The 9,707-nt window shown below is 52.5% G+C and overlaps 1 protein-coding gene and 1 long non-coding RNA gene across 4 annotated transcripts in view; one reads left to right on the plus strand and one right to left on the minus strand.

Annotated features, from left to right (window-relative positions):
• Positions 1-9,707, minus strand: part of Kiaa1671 (KIAA1671 ortholog) — a 108,944-nt gene that overhangs the window by 30,941 nt on the left and 68,296 nt on the right. The gene's annotated exons all lie outside the window — the stretch shown is intronic.
• Positions 8,434-9,707, plus strand: part of LOC114619560 — a 2,181-nt gene continuing 907 nt past the window's right edge. Inside the window, exons 1-2 of the long non-coding RNA XR_003711191.1 lie at positions 8,434-8,559; positions 8,865-8,976. This is a non-coding gene — a long non-coding RNA (uncharacterized LOC114619560). The remainder of the gene's footprint in view (positions 8,560-8,864; positions 8,977-9,707) is intronic.

Here is a 9,707-nt window from a genome sequence, read left to right on the forward strand (position 1 = left end):
AAAAAAAATGTGGCAACCCTCCCCTTGTGTTTGGAGGGTGTCCTAGACTTCATACGGACTGTCCCTTGGAGATTGCACTATGCTCACCTCCGACCCTGTGGACCCAAAAGACCCACTTCAAAGCCAGACCAGCAGGCAGCCGTCCCGGGGAGGGGAAGGTGCTGAGAATCTGTGGTGCGGTGCGTACCACCGGCTGCACACAGGGGTAAAATATTCTCATAAATCAGAGCACCCACCACCGAGGACTTCCCGTTGCTAAGCAGCAGGAGCTGCTTATGTGCATGGGCCCTCCCGGGGTTTTTGAGTGGGTGATGTGTCGGGGTGGCACAGGCGAGAAGGGTCGGTCCCGATGCTTGGTCTCCCAGAAGCCGCCTTCCGTGCACCCAGCCCACTCCCGATACTCTTGGGACTGAAGAATAGAACACGGAGCTCACACGCTCGCTCACACAGGGGCCGTAAGCTGGGGTCAGAGAGGAGCTGGGGTCTGGTTCACACCCAGACACAAGAGCAGCCGGGCTGCTCCAGAACCCTACATCTAAATGAGAACCCTGGGCTGCACCCTCAGGGGAAAAAACCCCGAAAACTCAGTTCCACATGCCGTCTCTTTAAATAACAACCCTCTCCAGATGGCTCCAGAGAGGCTGGGGCAGCTAGAAAAGGAATCACCCCAAAACCCTGAAGAGTCTAATTTAGTTTTAAGGTTGTTTTTTTTTGTTTGTTTGTTTTTGTGTTTTGGTTTTGTTTCTTGCAATACCAAGGATAGAACCCACGGCCTAGGACATACCGGGATGTGTGTGGCCCACTGAGCCACACCCAGCCTGTGAAATACAAATCTAAAGCTAAGCACACAGCACCAGATTTTTTTTTTTTAAAAGACAATATCTCATGTAGCCCAGGCTAAATAGAACTATCCACGTAGCCCAGGCTGACTCCTCTGACCTCTGATCCACAAGCAATGGAATCACAGGCACGCATCGCCAGGCCTGGCTCCTGTCCCGCCCAGAAACCCTGAGTTTACATCTGAACAACTATTCCAGAAATCATCAAGACGTAGGAGCCAATTACTCCCCGGATCCCACAGAAATTCGAGGAAAGACTTAAAGGAGAATGGCATCATTCTAACTCCCCTCCCCCCAACAGCCATGTCCTCACCAAGAGACAGTAACTCCTTAAGAACTTCCGTGCATTGCACGGAAGGGGTGAGGAATGCAGGTGTCAATCCCATCACTCTCTCTGCTCAAGAACAATACGTGGCTGCCATTCCCCCATTCCCCAACAGATTAAAACCCCAAGCCATCATCAGGTCCTACCAAGACCATGTAGTCCCCCCCAACTCCCTCTCACATACTGCTGACTGTGTGGTGAATCCCAACATGTCCCCCCCCCCATGGTCATGTGTGAGGAGGGGTGTCACTCAACCTCACTGTCCCTTCAGGGTCACTAACGTACACAACCACACGGGCAGGAACGCCAGGGATTCCCTCGAGGCAGAGGACCCTACCAGTGAGGAAGGCAGACCCTGTCCCACCAAGCCTCTGTATGGGATGGCGGCTCCAACACCCGGCACAGCCCATGAAATCCCAGCAGATGACCCAGCTAAGCTGTGTCTGGATTCCTAACCACAGACACTTCCAGACACCCACGGTGGCCTGTTGGGAGCCATGGAGGGCACAGGAATGGCTCTGGCTATACTTCTCTTGGACCCCAGCTCTTCTTCTCGCTCACCAAGCCATGGCTGTGAGCACTGCCATGCATAGTACAATCTTACTAGCAGCCCCACTCGGGAATGTCCCTTCTTTCTCCTCTACCTATGTCTCTACGGCTCCATCCTTCATGCTGCCCTGAAGGCAGACTTTCCCAGTACCTCGATTAGCTATATTTTTTTGCTCTCTCCCACTATTAACTCCCAGCCCCAAGAAGTAGCTAAAACACCTTGTTATCCAGCCTTCTTCCTGCACAGGCTGGATGACAGGCATTTGCGAAGCGCAGAGAAGCCTGCTGTTGTCTCCCCATCCCGGATACAGACAGCGGTAAAGCTGCTCTCCTGGAGGACAAGGGTGAGAGGCCACGCACATACTCAGGGCAAGCCTGCCTTGGGTTGGAGGTTCGTCCTCCATTCCTGTCACACATATGCCCTTCCACCACCTAGTGTCTCTTCAGCAGTGAGGACTCCTCTGGAAGCCAGCCTCTAGCTGAGCCTCTGTCTTCCCCAGGCCCTCCCAGGGCCAGGCACAGGGAGGGGTCTTGGCCCCCACTTCTGCTATGTAACTGCTACTCTGGAAGCTTACACAAGGACATCCCTGCTAAGAAAAGACAGGCAGAAATGCTCAGGAGATCCCTATAAAACCCTCCCGACCCCATTATGGCCACGCCCACCCTCTGTCCATGACTCCTGGGTTGTGTGCAGGTGTGTGAGGTTAGGAGAGCATTCTCCACTCAGCCTGTACGTCAGTTTTATCCTTCCTAAAGGACAGCCGACAGACTGTGGGATCCCAAACCCCAAAGTCCACATACCCAACACTAAGCTCTCTGACCCCCCCAACCCCCCACCCCCGAGCCACCAGGAAGCAGAAATGTGTGGATTCTATCTCAGCGGTAAGTGATAAGCAGCAAAGAATGCTGGGTGGACGCAGGTCAAGGGGTTGGATGTAGGAGCTGGCACCAGGAAGATGCAGGGTGAATACAGCCAGGGGTGGGCATGGGGGTGGATCACAGGGAGGGCTGATGATGGGACAGGGCCGACCCAAGCCTGAGCACCCTTGCTGATGTCTGGGTTTCTCCGTCACAGAGTGATGTCATTTCACCACTGGGAACAAAGTGACGGGAGAAATATAAAATGAAGACTGCGTCGTGCAATCTGACCTGGTCCCTGGTGAACCAGGGAGAGCAGAGCCGAGCTCACTCACAGGCTGGCTCTGCCATGGGGAAGCAAGGCTGGAGGCCTGCTCTGACTGATGCTGACAGGCTGGTCGATAAAGATGGCACTGGGACCACAGCCCTAGGTGAGGTCATGTGACTCGCCCTAGCCAATGAAACTCAAGTAGGGGTGATGTCACTCATTTCCAGGCAGAAACTGCTCCAGTTCCTGAATATTTCTGACAGCCATATGGCTCTTACGTCGTTCCCCAGGCAAGCAGTGCTCTTGGCCAGGGCTCTTGACACAGGCATCGTCAGGGCAGAGTACTCAGGAAGCCTGTTGCTGTTTTGAGCCACAAAAGCTCAGGGGATGTTTGTTACTCCAACCTAGACCGGCCTTAGCCTGACAGATACAAAAGCGATGCCTGAGGAAAATGCTTGAACAATCTGCCCGTGGGTATCGAACGCACACTAAGAGACACTCGTCCATCTGACATATGTAAAGTCAGGGGCTTTTGACGAAAACATGTTTCAGCTTTTGACCCAGCTTTGGTGTTTTTAGCTTAGCAGCCTTAGACAGAAGCCACTCAACTCCACTCTCCCGTATAAATTCTTCACTGTCAGAATCTGGGAAGATCCTGAGGCAGGATTAAGTCTTTCAGGAAGAACTGGGCAAGACTTGTCTTGCTCTGAATAGAACTCACTCGAGACAGACATAACGGTTAATAACTGTCATTGAACAGAGAAAGGAAAATAGAAAAACTGACCAGGTGGGCCTGGCCCGGGCGGTGATTCACAGATGCCTGAGTGGTCAGCTCTGTACTTCAGATGCCCCAGTCCGTCTGTCCTCCTTGCTTCTGTGGCTCGGAGACTCGGTATGATTATAGTCTCAGAAACACAGGCCAGGAGAGGGAGGAGAAGGATAGGGCATAGCTCCAGTCATTCCAAATGCTGCCACACAAATGAGGGCGGGAACCAGAGACGTGGGCTCGGGATACAGATGGACGGTGGAGGCAGAAGCAGGTTTGGTTTTCTCCGACCTCCCAGAGAGGTTCTGCGGGACTCAGGGAGAGATGCCAGCCTCACCCCAAACTCAAATCCCTTCTACTCCGTGGGGACAGGATCAGAAACATCAAGCTCGGCTCAGAAAGGAAAGCGTGAGGGTTTAGAGCTAGTCAGACCTCAGCCCAATGCCACGTGGCCTGGGTGAGCCATTCCATGTCTCTGGGTCTTGATGTATTTACCCTGGAGACTATGTGAATACGGGTGTACAGCTTTATGGTTTGTGCACACTAAGTCCAAGATGGCTGCAGAGCCCCAGCTCAGGGATGCCTCTGTGGTTCTGCTGTGAGTCTCAGCACCAACAGTTTGCATCCTGCCTGCTGTGTGACCTTAGGCAGTTCACTTGGTCCCTCTGAAGCTCTGCTCCCGAGCCTGTCCGGTGTGGTGATTAACAGGTAGACTTAAAGACCGTCAGAGTGCTGTGTGGTGCTGGGTGCAAAGTACTCCATGAGTACTGGATGGCACCATCCTGTCTGTGCTGTGTCTCTGACTCTCCCTGGGGAACTGTGTGAGGAGGAGGAGGAAGAGGAGGAGGAGGAGGAGGAGGAGGAGGAGGAGGAGGGTGCCCCTGGGAGGAAACGCTCTCTGCCCTCTTCCAGCACTGACAGCTGTCAGACAGCCGAGCTGCCTCTTCCCTAATATCTAAAAGGTCTTATTTCCCCAATTAAGAGGTGCTAATTAGTCACACGTCTGGCTGATTCTTTAGCCCTGAAGAGTGGGAAGGAAATCGGAACAGTGTGAAGTACAGCAGGAAAAACAGGCAGTTGCTGCTACTAGAGTCGCCCACGGCCATCCCTGGAGGGGAAGGCACCGGACGGACCCAGAGTCTGCATCCTTCAGATCCACTTCAGTCAGCCCGGTCCCTACCAGAAGGAACGCATGCAGACAGCAGCCAAGGCCCACCTACGGCTGCAGCAGCATCTTCATCTCAGTGAGATGTCTCCAAGTCCAGGGCTCCCCAGTGTACTTCACTCCCCGGGCCTCTGTGCTGGGGACAGAACAGACTTCCAAGCATCTTGGTCTGCCATAGCACAGCCCGGTGAGCTGCTGACTGCAGAACCCCCGGGACACGACCCTGCTTCGACAAACTGGTAAACTGGTAAAACGAAGGGCAAAATTTCCAGCCTTGAAACCCAATAAAAGAGCAGACTTCATGCAGTCACGTGGTTAGAAGAGCATGGCGGGGCGTCTGTGCAGTCACGTGGATAGAAGAGCATGGCGAGTGTCTGTGCAGTCACATGGTTAGATCATGGGCGGGGCAGTGGCTAGATCATGGGCGGGGCAGTGGCTAGATCATGGGCGGGGCATCACCACAGTCACCTTGGCTACAAGAGCATGGGCGGACGTTGGCAGTCTCCCTCCTCTCCTCAACACTGAGAAGACAGATCCCACCTTCCTCTCTCCCCCCGACACCATCCTTAGGTCGCCAAGTGTGGTAACACATCTGGCTGCCAGGGTCTAAGGCGGCCTCGCTAATTAAACTTTTATGGGGTTGCTTGGTTCAGGAGACCTCCACTCACTTATGATGGAGGCCACACAGGGCCAGTCATGGGTCTCACAATTCAATCCCAGATACGGGCTTGGGGGCTCCTACGGAGGGGTCATTTATGGGCCTCAGTTTGCCTGTCTGGACACTGGGAGACAGGAGTTTTGTCTTCTGGAATCTTGGGGTCCTTTCAGGCTTGCCCACCTTTTCTGTCTGGAGAATGTGGGATACATTCGTCTGCATGGACAATTTCCTCTGCCCAGTGACACTCAGGGAGGCGTACACGAGGTTTACTTCCTACAGCTTGCAGAACAGGCTCCCAGTGGAATCCAGTTAGATAGCTCTGAATGGGAAAGGTAGCCGCTGGCGTTTCCTACAGTATTACGCAAGACGGGCTGCACAGCCAGACACGCTCACTCTGGTTTTGTTTCATTCTGGTCTGGTTTTGAGACATGTCTTGCTTGCTATAGGACCCAGGCTAGCCCCACGCTCATGATCGCCCTGCATCAGACTCGCGGGTGCTGGGAACACAGGTGAGTGCCACCAACACGGGGCACCGAGTCCTACAGTCAATGCAGACAGCATCTGTAACCCTGAAAATGAACACCTCACAGCTGACAGTGTATCCACTACCGTGGGACAACCCCACTCAGGCCGGCGAACACATCCACAGCAGCTTCCTCGGCTGAAGTCTTGGGAGCACAGAAAGCCACAGGCCACCTCTGGAGGTAGCTGGTGCATACAGCTAGACACTTAAGAGATCTGAGACTTCCTGCGTGAAAATTTAGTCTTAACCAAGTGGTTCCTAAAGGGTTGTTCTTTTTTGATGGGACAGTGTTCAAAAGAGGGAGGGCTCCAGAATGGACTTATGGAAAGGATCTGGACGGGTCGAACGAAGGCAGAAAACTGAAGGTTCAACTGAGCCACAGGGAAAGGGTACCGAAGGTCCCTTCCTAGCTCTGGCATCCTGAGGGAACATTTGAAAACGTCCGCCTCTGACCCTCAAGCCTTTTAGAAGGCCCCTTCACATCTATCTCCTGCGTCTCTGTCTCCAGAGGCCTTATCTTGTAGCTGAGGGGATGAAGGACAGGACTTACCCACAGCCACCAGGGTGTCAAGCTGCCCGTGTGGGATGTGATCCTGGATCGGTCTTTACAGAGTGCTTAGGCTGCAGCCTACACCTGAGAACCAGACAGCGCCTTTTACAGCAGCCCACCATCATCCCCCACCCCCAGTCCCAGACCAGCCTGGGCCGTCTGAACAGCAGGACCATGCACCTGCTCTCCCAGGGCTCCCCGGGCCACTACCAATGACTTGGAATGGAGAGTAGGGCTTTCCCTGAGCCCTGGTTTCTGAGGTTCTCCATGTCTGTGTCTTGTGGAGTTGCAGACTAAAGGCAAGGGGGTGGGATGCAGGAGAGAGAGAGGGAGCTAGTTTGTATGTTCCTTTGCAAGGAAAGTCACCTCCCTCTCCGCAACGACTCTATTGTCATAGTAACATAGTAACGGTATGGGGGGAGTTCCTCCAGGCACTTTCTAGATACATTGTGTCATCATCTTTAGGATTTCCCTAAGAGGCTCTACCACCACCCTCTTCAATGAGGAAGAGGTGGCAGCACAGGGGAGCAAAGCAACCTGGGGGGTGGGTCACAGAGCTGCAGCTTCAACTCTGACCTGCATTCATAGTCTGAGGTGTGAGGAGAGGGCACCAGGTTGATCCTTAGGCAGAGAGAAGGTCCAGTGTCTCTCCTCTTCCTCATTCCCAGCCCCTCCAGAGGACAAGCAAGGCTGCCTACCCCACCTTCAAACATCAGAGGGAACCCTTCCCCCATGCTGACTGTCTTCCTGAGGTGACATCACCTCTGGCTGATGTGTAAGGTTCTTCACCTGCCTGGGCACAGGGCTGGCCAGCCAGTCAGGGGCAGGGATGGTGACTTCATCAATTGTCCCTTGGGAAGGAGCAGTCGGGAGCCAGCCGCCCAACGTCAGAGAGAGAAAACCTGATACCAAGCTGAAAGCAATGGGCACCACCTCAGACATGTACCTGGTACCCTGTAAACTTAAAAGTGAGACCTAGGATTTCTTGATGTCTGACTGGGTGAGGTGGTATCTCAAAGAAGTTTTAACTTGCATTTCCTTGACTAGGGATATTGAGTGCTTAAAAGCGGTAATTGGCCATCTGTCTGTCTGCCTGTCTACCTGTCCATAGGTCTTCTTCTTGCCCCTCTTCTGCAAACTGTCTCTTCAACTCAGTAGCCTATTTATTGATTGGCTGTTTGATTTCCTTGGGACTGGCATTCTATAATTCTGTATAAATTCTGTATAAATTTGTCTGAAGAGTGGTTGGTGAAACTTTTCTCCCATCATGTGGGCTGTCTGCTTTGCTGGCAGTTCCCTTAGCTGAGCAGGCCCCATCTGTTGACACTTGAGGCCGGTCCCTGTGCTGCTGATGTTCTGTTCAGAAAGTTCTCACCAAACTCAACGTCTTGGAGTGCATTCCTGAGTTTTCTTTTGGAAGGTTTCTGCATTTCGGGTTTTCAGTTACTGTCTTTGATTCGTTTTGAGTAGATTTTTGCTTAAGGTAAAAGACACAGGCCTAATGTCCTCCTCTAGCCAGTGGATATCCAGTTTTACCAGTGCCATTTATTGAATGGACTTTTTCTAATATGTACCGTTGTCTCTTTCGTCAAGTCAAGTGGACACAGTGTTATCAGTTCATTTCTGAATCCTCTGCTCTGCCCCCTGGTCTGTGTTTTTATGGCAATATCAGGTTTCTACGTAGTATAATTTGAGGTCAAATATTGTAACACCTCTATCAATGTACCATTGCCACGGCTGTCCCTGGTTCTGTATTGTTTTTTCGAAATCCGTGAAACATGACACCGGAATCCAGTTAGGCACTGCATTAAATCTATCGATCAAACTCGGCAGTGCAACCCTGTTTGCAACATTAGTTCTGCTGATCCAGGAGCATGCCAGGTCTCTCAGTCATTTATTAATCTTCTCTGATTTCCCTTTCAGTGTGGGGAATTTCTCACTGTCGGGGTCGTTCTTCTCCTTTGATTAGGCGTATTCCTATGTGATGCTACTTGTGGAGTTATTTTTGAACGGGATACTTTTTCCAGATTTCTTCCTCTGAGAATACATAGTTGGCAGGTATGAAGCCTACTGATCGATTTGATTTCGTATCCTGACACTTTGTGTTAGTTAGAAGGGTTTTCTAGTAGATTCTATAAGACATCCAGTGGGCAGTAAAGTATAAGATACATCTGGGCCTGTCCCCAGTTTTGGATCTCCAGGGCTACAGTAGGCTCCCAGAGACCCTCACATGGGCTTTAGCCCCTCCTCCCAAAGAAATTGCTAGACAAAACTGGGAGGGGGTGCCAGAACATCTGCGGTCAGAGCAGGCGTAAGGCCATCACATCCTCCATTTGTTCATCCGGTTCCAATCTGTTCTCAAGGAGCTGTTTGTGCCGGGGATGGCGGCGCACCCTGCAGCGGCATCATCTGTGAGGGCTGTGACCAGCCCCCTTCCCTGATGGAGCTCCAGGGCCTCGAACTGCATGGCACATGGTAAGTTCTCCACCAACTCCGGATAATTGAAGGGGCATCAAGACGCTGTTCCATGAAGGGGACACTCATGTGACCATCCTCACCTGCTTTACTACACGGACATTCTGGGACCCCACCCCCAGACCCAGAGGCACCTGAGAGGACTCTGATGACCGAGTCCGGTTCTGAGACCTTCCAGAGTTGAAGTTCAGTTGCACTTTTAACCAACATTGTAGCCAAGGGCATCACAGTTCAAAGACGTCAAGGCCACAGTCTCAGACACAGGGAGTGGTAGGTCAGGACTCAAACCCAGGCCAGTCTGATCGCTTCCTTCCCAGCCTCTACCTTGACAGTGAGACACCTCATCACCCATTTAGAACAGCCTAGAAGGGCTCCAGGTTTCACTGCCGGCTGAGGTATGGGAAATCCCTGGACTGCATGTCACACTGATGGAAGAGACTCATTCTATGGGGATCTGTCTAAGAGGCCCTGCCCAGTCCCATCCGTCCCCAAACATCCACTCCTGAGCACAGAAAAGACCTCCAGTATGGGCTGGGACACATCTGCCTCCACTCTTGCCGAAGCCGGGCATGGAATGTCTCAGGTTTAACGGCCCTGCTGCCCTCCCTCCTTAGCTATGGTTGGATGAGCCCCGCAAACCTACAAACACACTGACAATCAGACAGCCGGGGTGAGAGCACTAGGGAGGAGCTGGGGAACTAGAGTGAACAGGTGGTCCTCACTGGGGGTTG

The sequence above is a fragment of the Grammomys surdaster genome, unplaced genomic scaffold, assembly GCF_004785775.1.
Source record: "Grammomys surdaster isolate TR1022 unplaced genomic scaffold, NIH_TR_1.0 164, whole genome shotgun sequence".
Lineage (NCBI taxonomy): Eukaryota > Metazoa > Chordata > Mammalia > Rodentia > Muridae > Grammomys > Grammomys surdaster.